Consider the following 17,549-nt stretch of genomic DNA (forward strand, 5'->3'; position numbering starts at 1 on the left):
TAAGAGGGTGAGACATCTTGGCCACGTGGAGAAATTGGTTCCACAAGAACAGGAGTCGAAGTGGAATCCTTCTTTTTCTTCAGTGGAATTTTATAGGACTCCATTGGCTGTTCCGGGGCAATTTTCGGCTTATGAAGGGAAAGTCTGCCTGTTTCGGCATCGATAAAATGTTCTTGCTGTTCTTCCAACGAAGATTGTCGATGCTTTACGGCCGGGACCACCGTCGTCGACTTCGGCACCGAGGACACCTTCTCGGGCACGTTGGTGACCATCCTAGGGGTGAAAGCCTTCGGCGCCACTTTCGGCGGCAACGTGAAGTGAATGGGCGTCGACGCTTTCTGAGGTTTATCGACAGGCTTCGAAGGTGGAGGATCTTTTGGCCCGACACTTGAGGCCTTGTCCTTGATGCTCTACACAGTGAGCCTGTTGTGTTCAAGCCACATCTGATGGCAAACTTTGCTGTGTCTCTCTGTAAGAAACTGGCCCTATATATACTACACCAAAATGAGGAATAGTGTGTAGAGAGTCCAAGTGTCCCCAGAGGTAGGCAGAGGTTAAAGTTAGATAGAACCATACTCTCTAATAGTGGTAGCTTGGTCGAGCAGTAAGGCAGTATCAGAGGACAGTGTTAAGCATTTGATGTACCCACTCAGTTGGCAAATGAATTCACACACAAGAACTGAACTCTAGGCCAATTCCTTTTGTATAAAAAAAAATATACTGTTTATTTTTAGAACCAAGCAGGCCTGGTACAGGTAAGCATTAAATACTTTTCAGTAATAAGTTACTGGATATAGAACAGTTTGAAAAGGCAATAGAAATTGTACTTTGTTTGATTTACTGGGGAGCGGTAGTATGCAACACTTAGCAAATACAGTACATTGGAATGAATGGGCTTTTTTCAATAAATTGAAGGCAAGTTACTACTTATTGTAACTCAGTGCTGGATGCCTAGATTCAGCACTGGGACATGTCTTGCAAAAAGGTGAGAAAACACGTTTTGGATATTTGCACGATTGTTAAAGAATATCTTTAGTTTTCAAAACTCCACACTAAGTCGTTTTTTTTGGAGGGAAAATAGTCAATGTTATCCTATGGAGGAAAAACAGGTTATTGGTAAACGACTGTGGGAGTTAAAGTTCTGGGGTTAGACTCAAGGGTCACCCAGGGTCAGTGATGCACTGGAATTGCAACCTCAGCGGTACTAGGGCGGGCGGGTGCAGAGTGTTGAGGCCCAATGTTATCGTATGGAGGATAGGGGGTCTCCGGTTGGTGGCTGCTGGCAAGCTAGGCCACAAGGTTGTGGGAGCAAAGCTCCTAGGGTTTAGCTTGGGGCAAGTTGAGGACCAAAGTAGCACAAAAGGTGCACCCTCAGCGGCACTAGGGCGGCCGGGTGCAGTGTGCTGTTTTGAGGTCGGGTGCCCAGTTGTTTCCAATGGAGAACCTCCGGGACATATAAACACTGCAGGCTCGGGGACGAAGATCTTCTGGGTGACACCACCACTTCAAGGGGTACGTTGGGATGTCGTGGGTTGGTTAGGCGCAGTCTGTTTGGGCACACAAGGCCATGGGGCGTCGGGTGAAAGGGTGCCTTGGGACGTTGGATTTTCTTCCCCGCTCTGGTCGCGGTAGGGGGGTCCTCTGGATTGAGGCTGCAGGCGTCATCCGGAGGAAGGTCAGGGGTGGCCAGATCTCGGGTCAGGATCGCCGGGGGGACCTCCTCATGGTATTTTTCCACTCGAGCTCGGGCCGGGTTTGGCGGGTGCAGAGTGGGCTGGATTCGCGGTTTCTGGCTGGCACCAAAAGCTGCAGTTTGTGCAAGTCCGGTGTGCACTGGAGATTCAATCTTTGAAGTGAAGGCAGCCAGGTCCTCCGGGGTTTTTGAGGTTGCTGGCTGCAGGACATACCAGGATTTCGCAGGAGCAGGTTAGAGGGGAGACAGGCCTGTAGGGCTAGGGCCAAGTCAGTGGGCGTAGTTTTGTTTGCTCTGCTTGGATTTTCGTCTTATCTTCTTTTCTTGTGGTTTCTGGATCTGCCTTCTTGGTTCAGGGCTGCCTCCTAAATGGAATATGCTACTTACCAGTATGCATCTGTTCTTGGCATAGAGGGCTGCAGAGTGGTACATTATGAATAGATCGCCATCTGGTGTTGGGCTCGGATGATTGCACTTTGTTTTTCTCTTGGAGAGTCTTTTGTCTCTTGGAGACTCCTCCCCTGGTTGGCAGTGCGCATGGGCATCGGCTCCATCCTTAGATTGTTTTGCCATAGTAGGGTTAGATGGAGTAGTATAGTAGAATACAGATAAGAGTGCCCATGTAAGTGTATCTAAATAAGATAATGTTGGAACAGACACAGGTTTCCGGGGAGGCTGGGAGGGCATGTACCACTCTGCAGCCCTCTATGCCAAGAACAGATGCATACTGGTAAGTAGCATATTCCGTTCGAGGCATATGGGCTGCAGATGGTACATTATGAATAGACTATATAGCAGTTCTCTCCCTAGCGGTGGTCACCGGTGTCTGTTGCAACTGTCTGAAACAATGTTTTTAATACTGCTTGTCCCACTCTAGCTTGTTGTGTTGTGTGCACATCTACACAATAGTGTTTTGTGAAGGTGTGCGGTGTAACCCAGGTAGCCGCTTTGCATATGTCATCTAGTGGAATGTTTCCCAGAAATGCCATAGATGCTCCTAGTTTACGTGTAGAGTGAGCTCTAGGAGGAACAGTTAATGTTCTCTTTGCCTTTAAGTAGCATATTTGAATGCATTTTACAATCCATCTGGCAATGCCCGCTTTGGAGATGGGATTGCCTTTATGTGTGGGAGAAAACGCAACAAATAGCTGTTTTGTCTTTCTGAAAGTTTGTGTTCTTTCTATGTAGTACAATATGGCCCTTCTAACATCCAGTGTATGTAGGGCTCTTTCAGCTACTGTTTGTGGTTTTGGAAAGAAAACCGGTAATTCCACTGACTGATTGATGTGGAATGCTGAAATAACCTTCGGTAAGAATTTTGGGTTTGTTCTAAGAACCACTTTATTTTGGTGTAGCTGCATAAATGGTTCTTGAATCGTAAAAGCCTGCAGTTCACTTACTCTTCTAAGTGACGTGATAGCTATGAGGAAGGCTACCTTCCATGTGAGGAATTGTATTTCACACCTATGCATAGGTTCAAATGGTGGCCCCATTAGTCTGGTAAGCACTATGTTGAGATTCCAGACTGGGGAAGGTGGTCTTCTTGGTGGAATGACTCTTTTGAGTCCTTCCATGAAAGCTTTAATTGCTGGTACTTTGAACAATGACAGATGTTGTCTGTTTTGTAGGTATGCTGCTATGGCTGCTAGATGAACTCTGATAGAGGTATATGCTAGGTTACATTGCTGTAAGTGTAACAAATCGCAAATGATTTGTTTAGTAGATACGTCCAGAGGGTTGATGTGCTTACTGTTACAGTGTATAGCAAACCTCTTCCATTTTGCTGCATAGCATGCTCTGGTGGTAGGACGTTTTGCTTGTTTAATGATTTCCATGCATTCTGGTGGTAAATCTAAATACCCAAACTCTATGACTTCAGGAGCCAGATCGCTAGGTTCAGTTGTTTGGGATCTGGGTGCATTATTTCTCCATGGTTCTGTGTAAGGTGCATGGGTAATAACCTTAGCTTTTGATGTGGTACTTGTGAGAGTTGTAGCAGCGTGGTGAACCACGGCTGTCTTGCCCACGTGGGTGCCACTAGTATCATTGTCATTGAATGTTGCTGCAGTTTCCGAACCAGTAATGGAATTAGTGGTAGAGGAGGGAACGCGTACGCAAATCTGTTGGACCAATTTATCCACAGTGCATTGCCCTGGGACCTTCGGTGTGGGTACCTGGATGCGAATTCTTTGCATTTTGCGTTCTGATGATTGGCAAACAGATCTATCTCTGGTTGCCCCCATTTTTGGAAGAATGGCTGTAGTATTTGGTCGTGCAGCTCCCATTCGTGCACTTGTTCTGACTGTCTGCTTAGGATGTCTGCTATTTGGTTTTGAACTCCTGGTAGGTGTTCCGCTAACAGGTAGATCTTTTGAGGAATGGCCCATCTCCATATGTCCTGTGCTAGTCTGGACAGTTGGAGAGAGTTTGTCCCCCCCTGTTTTTGAATATAATACATTGCAGTCATGTTGTCTGTTCTGATCAGGACTGCTTTGCCTGTTATTTGCATTTGGAAGGCTTTTAGTGCTAGAAATATTGCTAATAGTTCTAGGTAGTTGATGTGCAGTTTCTTTTGCTGCACACTCCACTTCCCCTGTACTGTGTATCTGTCCATGTGCGCTCCCCATCCGGAGAGCGATGCGTCCGCTGTTATTATTACTTGTGGAATTGGCTCTAGGAACGACCGTCCCTTGGAAATGTTTTCTGTGTTCCACCACTTCAGAGAGCGATGCGTCCGGTCGTCCACCAACACCAGGTCTGTAATCTGCCCTTGAGCCTGTTCCACTGTGTCGCTAGACACTCTTGTAGTGGGCGCATTTGTAGTCTGGCATGTGGTATTAGCAGTATGCAGGAGGACATCATGCCTAATAGTTGCATAAACACTCGTGCTGGTAGTGAGTGTTGTGGTTGAAATCTTTGTATTAACCCGACCATTGTCTGTACTCTGACTGGGTTGGGGTATGCTATTGCCTTTTCTGTGTCTACTGTAGCCCCCAGGTATTGCTGAATCTGGTTTGGTTGCAGGTGTGATTTTTTGTAGTTCACTGTGAACCCTAGGTGGTGCAGCAATTGAATTGTCTTCTGTGTGTTGTGAAGACATTCTTCCTTTGACTTGGCCTTTATTAGCCAATCGTCCAAGTATGGGAAGACATGTATTTGTTGTCTTCTTAGGTGTGCTGCCACCACAGCTAGGCATTTTGTGAAAACTCTCGGTGCTGTTGTGACACCGAATGGAAGGACTTTGAACTGATAGTGTTGTCCTTCTAACACAAACCTTAGGTATTTTCTGTGGGCTTTGTGAATTGGGATATGAAAGTAAGCGTCTTTTAGATCCAGTGTAGAAAGAAAGTCCCCTTTCTTCAGTAAAGGGAGTACTTGTTGGAGCGTGACCATGTGGAAGTGCTCCGAATTTATGTAAGCATTGAGAGGTCTGAGGTCTAATATTGGTCTTAGGGACCCGTCCTTTTTGGGGATCAGGAAGTATAGAGAGTATACTCCTGTGCCCTGTTGATCTTTTGGGACCTTCTCTATTGCATGCTTTTGTAGAAGTGCTAGCACTTCTTCTCTTAACAATGTCAGATGATCCTGACTCATTGGACGCTGTTTGGGGGGGATGTTTGGCGGGGTGTCTGTGAGTTCTAGACAATAACCATGTTGGATAATTTGTCTCACCCACTTGTCTGACGTGATGTTTTCCCAGACAGGTAGGAACTGTGATAGACGTCCCCCGACCGGTGTTATGTGGTCTGGGGGGAGTTCTATGAAGTCACTGTTTTGGTGTTGAGGCGTTGCGGTTATTATTTCCGCGGCCTCTTCCTTTATTGTTGTTACCTCTGTAACTGCCTCTTGAATTACCTCTGGGTGATGTAGGTGTGAAAGATGTGGATTGCTGATTTGTTCCTGTATTCTTTGAGCCCCCTCTATAGGTGGATCTACGAAAGGAACCTCTGTGTGTTGGCTGTTGCAATGCTCCCATTGACTTAGCCGTTTCCGTATCTTTCTTCATTTTCTCTAATGTCTCGTCTGTGCTTGAACCAAACAATGTCTTCTGATCAAATGGTTTGTTCAGTAGGGCTGTTTGTACCTCTTGTTTGAATCCTGAGATTCTAAGCCATGCGTGCCTTCTTAGCATGATACTAGTGTTAATAGACCTTGCTGCAGTGTCTGCTGCGTCTAATGCACACTTAATGGAAGTATTTGTTATTATTTTACCTTCCTGTATTAATTGGTCTGCCTTCTTCTGATGTTCCTTTGGGAGATGTGTAAGAAGTTTTTCTAGCTCATCGTAATGTGCCCTGTCATAACGTGCGAGTAGTGCTTGTGTGTTGGCTATACGCCAGCTATTCGCTGCCTGTGATGCTACTCTTTTACCTGATGCATCTATTAACTTTGACTCTTTATCTGGTGGGGGAGCCTCTCCTGTAGATAATGAGTTTGCTCTTTTACGAGCGTTTGAGACCACCAGCGAGTCTAGAGGTACATGCCCTCTAATAAATATTGGGTCCTTTGGAGCCGCTTTGTATTTTTTATCAATTCTTGGGTTTAACACCCTGGCTCTCACTGGGTTTTCGAATATCTCATCTGTGTGAGTAAGAAGACCCTTCAACATAGGGAGAGTACCTGATGTTCTCTGTGCATTAGGTAGAGTCTCTAACAAGAAATCCTCTATTTGAGGTTCTGTATGTATATCTACTTTATGGTATTTCGCTGCCCTATTAATGAGCTGCACAAAACCTGTGTTATCATCAGGTGGTGAAGGCTTTGAGGGATATAGCTCTGGGTCGTTGTCTTCATCTGACCCTACATCATAATTTTCCCATGGATCCTCCTCATCTGGGATAGTTTCGTCATCCCCTTGAGGTTCTCCCTCCCCCAGATCACTGTCTACATCTGACTGAGGTGTAGCTGGTCTTGGTGTGGAAGGTGTAGGAATATTTGGCCTATTGTGAGGAATAGGAGAAGAGGGTGTTAGTCTAGGACGAGGAGAAGCAGGAGGAGTTATATTCGTCCCCATTGTTCTCTTTTTTGAAGGAAGAGGTTTATCTTCTGACTGTTCACTCTTTCTCTTCTTTGTGACCACTTTCCCAGTTTGTGGGTCAATAAACAAGATCTTTTGTTTGGGATCTGTTTGTTGCTCCTGAATCGGTACCGAGGGTCCTGGTTCCGAGAGGTGCTTTTGTTTTCGATCGTCAGATCTTGTTGTTTTCGAAACCGAATGTTTGCTCGATTCCGACTTTCTTGGTATCGAGTGTCTCTTGGGCGATAAGTCATATTTATGTTTCGACATGGAATGTTTCGATCCCGAGTTGTCCTTTGTATGTAGCCTCGGTGCCGAAGTCGATGTCGCCCTTTTCTCGGATCCGAAATGGTGGGAGTCCGAGTGTTTCGGTTTCAGTTTCGGTTTCGTTGCCGGGCCCGAAGGCGGGGCGTCGGAAACTTTTTTCAGCGGTTTGACCGGGCCCGAGGGCGGGGTCGTTACCGCACGGGGTCGGTTTTTCGGTAAGGGGACGTCGTCACTCACGGTTTGTAGCTCGATGAGTTCTTCAACCTCCGACTGGTCCCCTTCCGACCCCGACTGGTCCTCTTCTTCCTCGATTTGTTCGTCTCCGAACAGCTCCGGGATCGCTTCTGCCTGCATTCTGGAAACCTCGTGTCTTCGAGCTCGACGATTTCTAATCGTTAGCTTGGAGGAGAATGCTGCGCAGGCTTCGCAGTCCCTGGATTCGTGTTCAGGCGATAGACAGAGGTTGCACACCTCGTGTAGGTCCTTGTGTGGGAACTTAGCACCACACGTTGGACATTTTTTGAATGGAGTCCTTTCCATGGACTCCGGGCTTGACTGCGTCGAGAGAGGCCTCCTTTTCTTCGACGTAGTTCCAAGTTTTTCTCTTCTATTTTGAATTTGTAACGCGTCGGAATGGAAATGAACGCGTTCGAATAACAATACCGTCGAATTGGAAAGGGAATACGCGCCGAAAATCACTTTCTTGCGAAGTTGATCTGGAGCGTCTCGATCTTCATCCGAACCCGATGGCGGAAAAAAACAATCTAAGGATGGAGCCGATGCCCATGCGCACTGCCAACCAGGGGAGGAGTCACCAAGAGACAAAAGACTCTCCAAGAGAAAAACAAAGTGCAATCATCCGAGCCCAACACCAGATGGCGATCTATTCATAATGTACCATCTGCAGCCCATATGCCTCGAACACTGTATTTAGGGGGCGGTTTAGAGGTCTTTAGATCAGTAGCCAATGGGCTACTGACCTTAGGGTGACTACACCCTTGGTGTGATCACACCACGTGGAGGAGTGAGCACAATCCCTAGTCCTGATTGGAGAGTGCCTGACATCTGCTAGATGGCGAGCACTGAAGAGTGGACTTCACCTCGCCTCCCCTACCTGAGGTGTGGAGTTGGCAGAGGTAGGCGCACCTCCTGGGCTGGCTAGTTTTTCCCTGCCAGTCTTCCCGCCGAAGGGGAGGGAAGACAGGAAGGGGGCCTGCTCCTGATAGCAAGAGAGGCAGGGGGTTGCATTACAAAGGCTGCCAGGCCTTTGAGGCTCCACTGCCACAGATGGCTCTTCCTGGCCTGGAAAGGCCCAGGAAAGGCTTTGTTTCTGGGCTCAGGGAGCGTAGGCTCCCACCCTTGGGTTCCAGAAATTAGTCTTGTGGTGGCAGGCTGGTGTGTACCAGTCAGGGAACCCACCAGAGGCTGGTCGTTTTTCAGGGGGCATCTTTGAGATGCCTTCTGTGTGCATTTTTCAATAAATCTCACACTAGCATCAGTGTGGGTTTAAGGGGCTGAGAAGTTTGATACCAAACTTCTCAGTTTTCAATGTAGCCATTATGGTGCTGTGCAGTTCGTAATGACAAGAGCCCAGTACCATATACTCTTAATGGCAGCACGCAATGTCTAAGAATGGACATAGACACTGTAGGGGTAAAGGGATCATGCACCTGTACCCTTACCACTGGCATAGGGCACCCAGCGAGAAGGGTGACTGATCTATACCAGGGCAGTGGGTTGCAGGCATGGCACACAGGGATGTGTGCCATGTCGCCTCTTTACTTTGTTCTGCACCAAAACACACAACCTGCAAACGCAGTGTGTGTGTGTGTAAAGGTGCAGGGCCTCTAAGGGTGGCACAATAAGTGCTGCTGCCCTTAAAGGTCTTCCCTGGTCACAGTGCCCTGGGTATCTGTGGTACCATTTACCAGGGGCTGACCTGTGGGGGTTAGTTTTGGGGAAAGAACACAGGCCCTGGGAACCTGATTGGCAGGGACCCAGGACACAAAAGAAGAAAAAGTGCATCAGTAGTCTGGCAAAAAGTGGGGGGGTTACTGCAACAGAAACCTACTTTCCTACAATCTCCCATCGGAAATTGCTTGGGAGAGTCGAGCCCGGTCCTCCTTCGAGACCATGGGCAGGACCTGCACAACCATGTCCCATATAGAATGGGAATAACGGACCAAATTGCAAGCGGTGTTCACCGACTGCAATGCCAGACTTGACTGCCACCATAGGGAGCTGCAGGTCCATGACCTCTGAGGCCCTAAGCATCACGATAGCAAATGATGCCCCCTCCTCCGTCGCCAGGGTAGGTGGAGATGGCATGCAGAGTCTGGGGAGGTGTCCAAACCACTAGCATCACCCCATTACTCATACCAGTGCATCTCTTGTGGGTGTTGGATTTCTAAGGGATCCTGCTCTCCCTCCCAATCTTCTTCATCCATCACCAACTCTTCAGAATAGGGCAGGTTGAACAACATGGCGCCTTACGGCTCAGGTCTCGGAGTCGGAGGATGCCCAACCGGCTTCTTGTCATCGGGTATGAGGATATGGGAGGTGCCGCCGGTGGTTACCAGCAACACCGAGGACCTCTGCACTGGATGCCGTGTTGGGAGGTCACTGTGGCGGAGCGACCGGCATCGATCCGGACCCAGGCACAGGTTCAATTGGAGGACGTGGCGCCGGGCCCACCAATGCGGGACCCACAAGGACTCCTCCATTATCTGAGCCGGCGGGGCCTGAAGGCGAGCCAGCAGGGTCAGACAGCTCAAATATGGCGCACATGGTGTCATAAAACTCTTTAAGCTCGGCAGGGGTCGCTCCCGGAAAGGCTGGGATGAGTGGAGCCAACCCAGGCACCCACTCTGCGGAGCGGGGCCTCGAACTCTGAGGTTCCTCCGCGGGGTCATGAGACTGGCGGGGTGAAGTGCTTTTTGTGGAACCTCTTACCTGACTGACTTAGAGGGCTTCGACGAAGAGGAATATGATGCTCGACTGAGACCGGGATCGAGACCCACGAGGCGACATCCGCAGTGCCGGGTCGCGAGCAGCTTTAGGGACCGCTCCCACAAAGCCTTTGGTGCCATGGCTTGGTAGTCGGAGCATGACTTCAAGTCGTAGTCGCGCTCCAGACACCAAAGACAGACTAAGTGGGGGTCTGTGAGAAACATGGCGCAGTGAACTCCGGTGTCTTCTTACTCAACATGAATGCTACACACCAAAGAAGTCAACAAAAGTCGCAAAAAGTCTGTAAAACAAATGACTGGGGTAGATCTCTTCAACGAGTGCCGAATATATTGACGACACGGACGTCACAATGACGATGATCACGACGACAACAACGTCACGCAGAGTCGACAGACGCCACCAATCGGCGCACAGGGGTACTGCCAAGAAAAATCTTCCAGATCCAGCCTGACGCCTAGAAGGTCAAAGGTAAGGAATCTGTGGCTAGATGTCAGATAGGTGTTCTTTGTCTAATGGAACATTTAAAATGGACTGTTGAACCTCTGAGCCATGCAGGTCTTCTAAGGAGAATGCTGGTGTTAATTCCCTTTGCTGGAGTGGTAGCAACGTCTAGGGCACATCTACTGGAGGAATTATATATTTATTTTCCCTTCTGCACTAGTTCCTGTCCTCTTTTTGTACACTCCTTTGGGAGGTGTTGGAGCAACTCCTCCATTTCGTCCCAGTGGGCTCTATCATATCTCGTCAATAGTCCTTGTGTGTTGGCAATGCGCCAATGGTTGGCAAATTGTGCAGCTATTCTTTTGCCTGATGCATCAATTTACTTAGACACTTTGTCTAGAGAAGGTGCATCTGCTGTAGTTTGTGAGTTTGCTCTTTTTTGAGCATTGGATACCACTAGGGAATCTAAAAGCAACTGCCCCTTAATAAAAATTGGGTCAGATGGCGGAGGCTTGAATTTTGTGTCGACCCTAGGTATTAATATACAGGCATGTTAGACCTGGCATCATTGGTGTGGGTTTCCCCTGTAGTTTTGCCACCTGTGTTTTTGCTGTGTGTTGGACTTCATTTTTGCTGGTCTAGATGCTTTGGGCACTTTGCCACTGCTGTTCAGTGCCAATGTGGAAGTGCTCCCTGTATAAATTGTTGTTATGGATTGTTGATTCCATGATTGGCACATTTTATTTACTAGTCAGTCCATAGTACAGTGCACCATGTGTGCCCATGGCCTGTAAATCAAATGCTGCTAGTGGGCCTGCAGCACTGATAGTGCCACCCACATAAGCAGCCGGTAAATGTAACTCAGCCTGCCACTGCAGTGTCTGTGCGCAGTTTGGTACTGCCATGTCGACCTGGCAAGTGCACCCACATGCCAGGCCCTAACCTTCCCTTTTCTTATGCGAGTCACCCCTAAGGTAGGCCCAGGGTACCCATGTGGGCAGGGGGTAGTGTATGGGAAAGGTAGGACAAGCCCTGATGTGTGTGGCATGTCCTGATAGTGCAAAATTGCCAATTTAGGTTTTCACTATTGAAAGGCTATCTGTACCACAGGATAGAATGTGAGTTTATTTATAACATCTTATAAATATAACTTTCCACAAGGACAAGATAGCAAGGTAAAGTTTAGTATGCCTGAACTCAGAATATAAAGATGCATCTTTTAGTGAGGGGGATTTTTACATCTTGTGTTTGAAAATAGCAGTAGGTATTTTCTTGCTTAGCCATCCTGTGTGCCTCTGCTAGGTTTGTGTACGGACTGTCTGGCTTTGGAGTGACAGGGGATGTGCATTCTATTTTGTTCTGACAGCCACTTCGGGTGGGGGGGATGTGTCCTGCCTTTCTAGGGTGAGTCCGGGCTGGGCTGAATAGACCTGGGTTGCATTCAGAGTAGGGGGGGAGATTTCCTTCCTACCCGAATAGGCCTGGTCTGCCTTGGACAATGCAGTCTCCACCTCCTGCCAGGAAGCTGCACCAGAGAGGACAGAACAGGTTTTGGCTGGGCAAACAGCTTCTCTAACAGCAAAGAGCAAAGGATTTTGTGCTATAAAAGTGGGGCCCAGATTATTAGATTAATTCTGGGATTCAAGCGGAACCTTTCCCAAGGAGAAGAGCTGGAGAAACTGAGGAGAATTACTGTTCCTTTGCTGTGTACAGTCTGGGGATGGCCAGCAGTGGCTGTTTCTGCCAAGGAAAGGATAAGGACTTTGCTGTGAGCGGTGTCCCCTGCTTGAGGAAGATCCCTAAGGGCTTGAAGTACAGCTTGCATCCTGTTTTTGAAGTCTCAGGGATACAACGATTTCACCCTCAGCTCCCCTAAACTTCCTTGAGTTCGGACCTGCCAGGAGGTGCCTGCTGCTGTCCTAGGCCTCTGGAGGTTATTCCTGCTGTTCGGACCTGGAAAAGTAACGCAACTACGAGAAATGCGACGCATCCACACCGGTTTCAGACTCATCACCGAAGAAATGGAGGCAGCGCCTGCTCGACGCTCAAGAAATTCACGCACCGAGTGCCCCTATCTACGAAGTCTGAGATCACCATACCGATTCAGACACAGGTCTGGCTGTGTGCCTGCATGAGCCAACGCATTGGGGACCGCGGCTGGAGAAACGGACGCATCCCCAATCCTCTTTCATCGCATCTGGGTGCCATGCCTGCAAGAATGCCGGGATCGCAGTAAGATACGGATGCATCACCTCCCTGCACAGTAAGAAACTGAGGCATCACCTCCCCTTCAGTAAGGAACAGATGCAACACAGCCTGAGTGGCAGTAAGGCACCAACGCATCACCTCCCCTGAAGTAAGGAACCAACGCATCACCTTCCCTGGGCATAAGGAACTGACGCATCATCTTCCCTGCGACAGTTGTTTGTGCGCACAACGCATCCAAGGTACTATGTGTGAAGAGTGTTGCTTATGCAATTTGCTTTGAAAATAAGTGTTTCTACCTTTTAAAAGTCATATTTTTAGGGCTCAAGCCAGGAGTTGCACTGTGTAGCAGTGCTTCGCAGCGCGAGGCATTTTGTAATTGAAAAACGGTGTTTGTAAGCTGCCCTAGGAATCACACACTCTCGTGCGTGTGCTTTTCCTTCTGTGGGCAGCTATTGGCCTTTGCGTGCGTCTTTTAATGAAAGACTGCACGAAATAGTCCACAGGCGGGCGCATTGCTCCGCCCAAGGCCTATTGGTATCTATTACGCGCTTGGTGCGCGTAATAGACACCAATAGGCCGTCACGTTTGGCACAGTGGCGCACGCGCACCACTAGCACAGTTTTTGGGCTTGTTTATAATAGCTTTCGCGATCGAGCTGTGCGTTTTTGTGCTTTCTGAAGATTTCCTCCCCTGAATTAGTTCTGCAGATGTAGTTGCTGTAGTGTCCTTGTCTTTTGGAGCCCAGGTACTTCCAATTGTTCCCGACTGCCTCTTCATACAATAAGCTTTGTTGTTTCACGTTGTGCAGGACCTGCCGTGACATCTATCTGCCCCTCTGCTCTGCACTTTTAGGTCTGCTCTTGGGCTGCCCCTGCCATGGTGCGCAACTGTCCCTCACACTCCCCCTCCACTGGTCTGTAGCCGTACTTTGGGGCAGGAATCTTTAATGAGGTGCAGGTCTACGCTGCGTAGGGTCTTCGGTAGCCCGGCTCGTTCCGTCAGCCGGCCCCACATGGCCTTGCCTCATTGGCTGGGCTGCCCTTCCATATCAACGGACCTGTGACGTACTGCACGTTGGTTAACTGGGCTCTGGGCTCCTTTCATTGTGCTCGCCCGACACTCACCCTTGGAGACAGCTGGTGCAGCCTTTGTCAGGTACAAGACACTTCGGCCTTGCACTGCAATTTGTGTGAAGCATATTACATGCCATGTGATCAGAAAGCCTTATGTGCGTAATATGTTTGCTACCGCGACAGTGGAGCCCCTGTGTCACTATGTGACAAAGGGCCGGCTTTAGGGCAGTGAGACAGGTGGGGCCGCACTGGGCGCTGACCTGTGGAGGGTGCGCGGACCACAGGGTTGGGTGCTGTGTTTAGCAAAAATGTTTGATTTAAGAGATGAGGGGCATTTATGCCCGATCGTAGTAAGAGATCCCGAGGAGGCGTTCATGTGGTATGGGGGTGCCAAAAATGATTCTCGCACCGGGCGCCATCAGCACTAAAGCCGGCGTGCACTGGTCTTGCAAATGTATTTGGGTGGTATTTATTGGAAACTCTAGGCAGCAGAGTGCTCACCAACGGCAATTGTTGGCAGGGAAATGCACAACCAGACGTCTTTAAGCAGCCACTCGCGCTCATTTGCCTAGCAGAAGGGCACTCTCAACCAGTTGCCCAGATTCAGCCACATCAACCTCCCACAACCATACCAGCGGCTTAAAGTTGGTCATACCCAGACGTCCACAGTCGCCACGCAGAATCATCTATCCAACATTGGCACACAGACCTGCAGAATCGGTATGTATGCTCCCCACAATCCCCCAGGTCCCCTGTGTGCAGAGAAATGCGTTCTGTGTACATTTCAAGAAAGCGATTGGCCTTGCCTGCATGTGCTTCCTCACCTCACCCTGCCGTGCCTTGCGAGTGGGATCTTTTACTTTACTTTTTTTCCTTCCCGATGACCTTTGCTTCTCGGCTGACCTGGGGGTCATTGGTGTGAGTTACTGCGACACGTGTCTGACCTCACGTAGCACATTTGACATCTGACCTGCTGGCTCACAGGGCATTTCCGTGCCTAATTAAGTAACTGCTGCTCAGTTTGTGGTTGGGAGTCATCCTGTGAAAGGTTGATGTTTTTCAATAATTTTCGAGGGCAAAAAACTGCCTACCGTTATTTATTCATGCAAAAGATCTTCATGTAGAACCCCAGGCAGTAAGTAAAAACACAGACAGATGAAACCTTGAGTCGGCGCTACAGAGATTCAAATCTCCAGCCTCTGGTTGACATGAAAACTCTAGGCTCTGCCTGTTCACAGAAATCCATTGGAAGCACTCAGCCAGCTGAGCTATCTAACAAAATAAAGACTCTGCCAGTCAACACCTGGGTGACGGACACCTCTTACTTGAGGGTTGGTGCTAAGTTTCATTAAGTACATTCACCCTTTTAAGGTAAAACTACAGATTGTTCTATTGATATATCTTCTGGCCGCGTTTCATAGGGCATGTGCTGGAACAATATGCACCCCTTCTCTCCCATCAATATTACTGCCCGTCCTCGCCTTTCAGCTTTAAACTCCTACTTTAAGCTTCAGTTTCGGGTAGTGAATAGAAAAGGTCCCATTTTATCTGAAATAACCAACAAGTTGGTTCAATGCAAGCTGTGTTCACTTCCCCACAACTATGTCCCCAGACTTGAAATAGGGAGTTACAAGAGAATGTAGCATTGTTAATTCTACACCGAAGAGGAACTTTACTATATTTGATTTGAAATTTGATTTGAGATTTGTAAAGCGCAGACAAACCCAAAGGCATCAAACCCAATAACAGTCATGAGATGACTGAGACCTAGCAGAAATTTTCTGGTACAATTTTCCTCTTTAACTACAGTTCAGTTTTTTGTAGGTCGAGGCATGCTGTATTGAGGTAGGGACTTGAGGCTCTGCCCACTCTCCGCTCACATTTTTCATTAGCTTCTGTCATTGTCCACTGTAAACTGTGTCTGATCCTTAGTCAAAAGGCTTAGTAGTCCCTCCTTAGTACCGCCTTGTCTTACTTTGTAACCTCCCAAGGCAACATCCCCTGTTACATGTGTTGTTGCTTGATAGGCTTTAATTACAGCCTCCGAGCACTTTTTTCTTAAATAGCTTTGTCCTGCCTGCTGTTGCAGGCAGAACACACTCTCTCCTAACAAAATGTTATAGCACCCATTTGCAATGCAATAGGTCTCGCATTTGCAAGTGTTTCAGCTATTGGCATGGCAAATGACAATGCCTTTTATTTATTGGTTTGAAAAACAACACTTTAATAAAAGGCATTGTCATTTACAATGCCTATAGCTCAAACTCTCACAAATGCGAGACCTATTGCAAGGAAAATGCTTGTTCTATTACTGTATTGTAGATTTTGGTTGTTTTGGTCTTATTTGGTTTAGATAAAGATTACATATTTTTCTAAACTGGTGTGGTGTTCATTTGTAGTGTTTTCACTGTATTAATGTCTGTGTGCACAAATGCTTTACATACTGCCTCTGAGATAAGCCTGTCTGCTCGTGCTAAGATACCAAGGGGGTGAGCAGGGGTTATTTTAGAAGTGTATCCCCCTCACCCGGACTAGGAAGAAGGGTCACTACTAGGACAATGGTGCAAACCGTTACCAACTAGAGACTTCCATTTTCAACAAGGCACGTACGGGGTCTTCAAAATTATCATTGGCATGTCTCATTATGCCTTTTAGCATCGGTAAACTTTGAGTTGTCCTAAGTGTAGAACCTAGCGCTTCAAAAAGAAAATCCTCTTCTAAAGATTCCTTGTATATTGTAGCTCCATGGTATGATGCTGCTCATGAGATTAACTTCTAGAATGCTGCGTTGTCATCAGGAGGTGATAGTTTTGCAGGGTATAAATTATGATAATTATTCATAGATTGATCAATAATATAATCATTCCATAGATCTATTGGTAGTGGACTATTGTCATTCCCCTCCTATATATCAGGCTGTGTATGTGGAGAACCCTGTTGTGTGATATTTAAGGGATCTGAGCCTGGTAGTGGTGCAGTTGGTGTAGGGGACTCAGGGATAGGGTAGGATAGTAGCTATGTCCTTTTTCAGAGGAATTTTATAGCTTGTATCTTCTAGAGCAGTCTTTCTTTTGGACGGTATTGCATCCTTGGCAAAAATATGTCCAGTGTCTGGAATAATGTAAATGGTTTTTTTTTTAGGTTCCAGTTTTTCCTTCATAAGTTCCAGGATAGGTTCCAGAGGTTTTGAAGGGTATCTTTTGCTTTCGGTGCCCAGCTGGACTGGTCTTTCTTATCCTTTGGAGCCAAAGATTTTGGTTATGAGGGTATTTTGTCTCGACTCGAGCCTGAGCCAGAAGGCTTAGTATGCTGTTTCGATGCAGAGCCTGAAGGCAGGGCGTTAGAAACAGTCTCTCTGTGCAGACCCTGTCCCGAAGGCAGTGGTGGCCTAGAAGCCTTTTGTTTGGTGAAAATAATTTTAGTGGGCAAAGGGGCTTTGTTACTCATGGTACCCTATCGAGCTGGGAGATCTCCAGTTCTGAGCCAAATTCCTGGATAGAGAAGGCCTCCTCCTCTTCCACTGCCGACGCTTCCATTTCTTCCTGTTCAGTATCTTCCCCGAAGATATCCGATGTGTAGTCGATGTTCTGCCGCTGAATGCCCCTATGTTGAGCTTGTCGGTCCTGCAAAATCTTTTTCAATTGGAATGATCGGCAAACGTCGCAATCTTATTCCTTGTGCTCCGGTGAGAGGTACAAGTTGCAAACTTTATGAAGGTAAGTGCGCGGATACTTGGAGTAGCACAGAGAACAGAATTGAAAGGGAGTCCGTTCCATCGGCAGAAGACTAGGATTATGACGGAGTGGAAGTCAACCGACATGGCTAGGCCTGAAGGCCACGAACGACGTCTTCTTGATTGAAGATGGGAAGTTTCTTATTT

General features: G+C 47.8%; 1 protein-coding gene across 3 annotated transcripts in view; it reads right to left on the reverse strand.

The window, feature by feature from the left end:
* The window catches only part of PCNX3 (pecanex 3), an 873,417-nt gene that overhangs the window by 364,667 nt on the left and 491,201 nt on the right, over positions 1 to 17,549 (reverse strand). The gene's annotated exons all lie outside the window — the stretch shown is intronic.

Source organism: Lissotriton vulgaris, chromosome 9 (assembly GCF_964263255.1).
Source record: "Lissotriton vulgaris chromosome 9, aLisVul1.2, whole genome shotgun sequence".
In the NCBI taxonomy this organism is placed as follows: Eukaryota; Metazoa; Chordata; class Amphibia; order Caudata; family Salamandridae; genus Lissotriton; species Lissotriton vulgaris.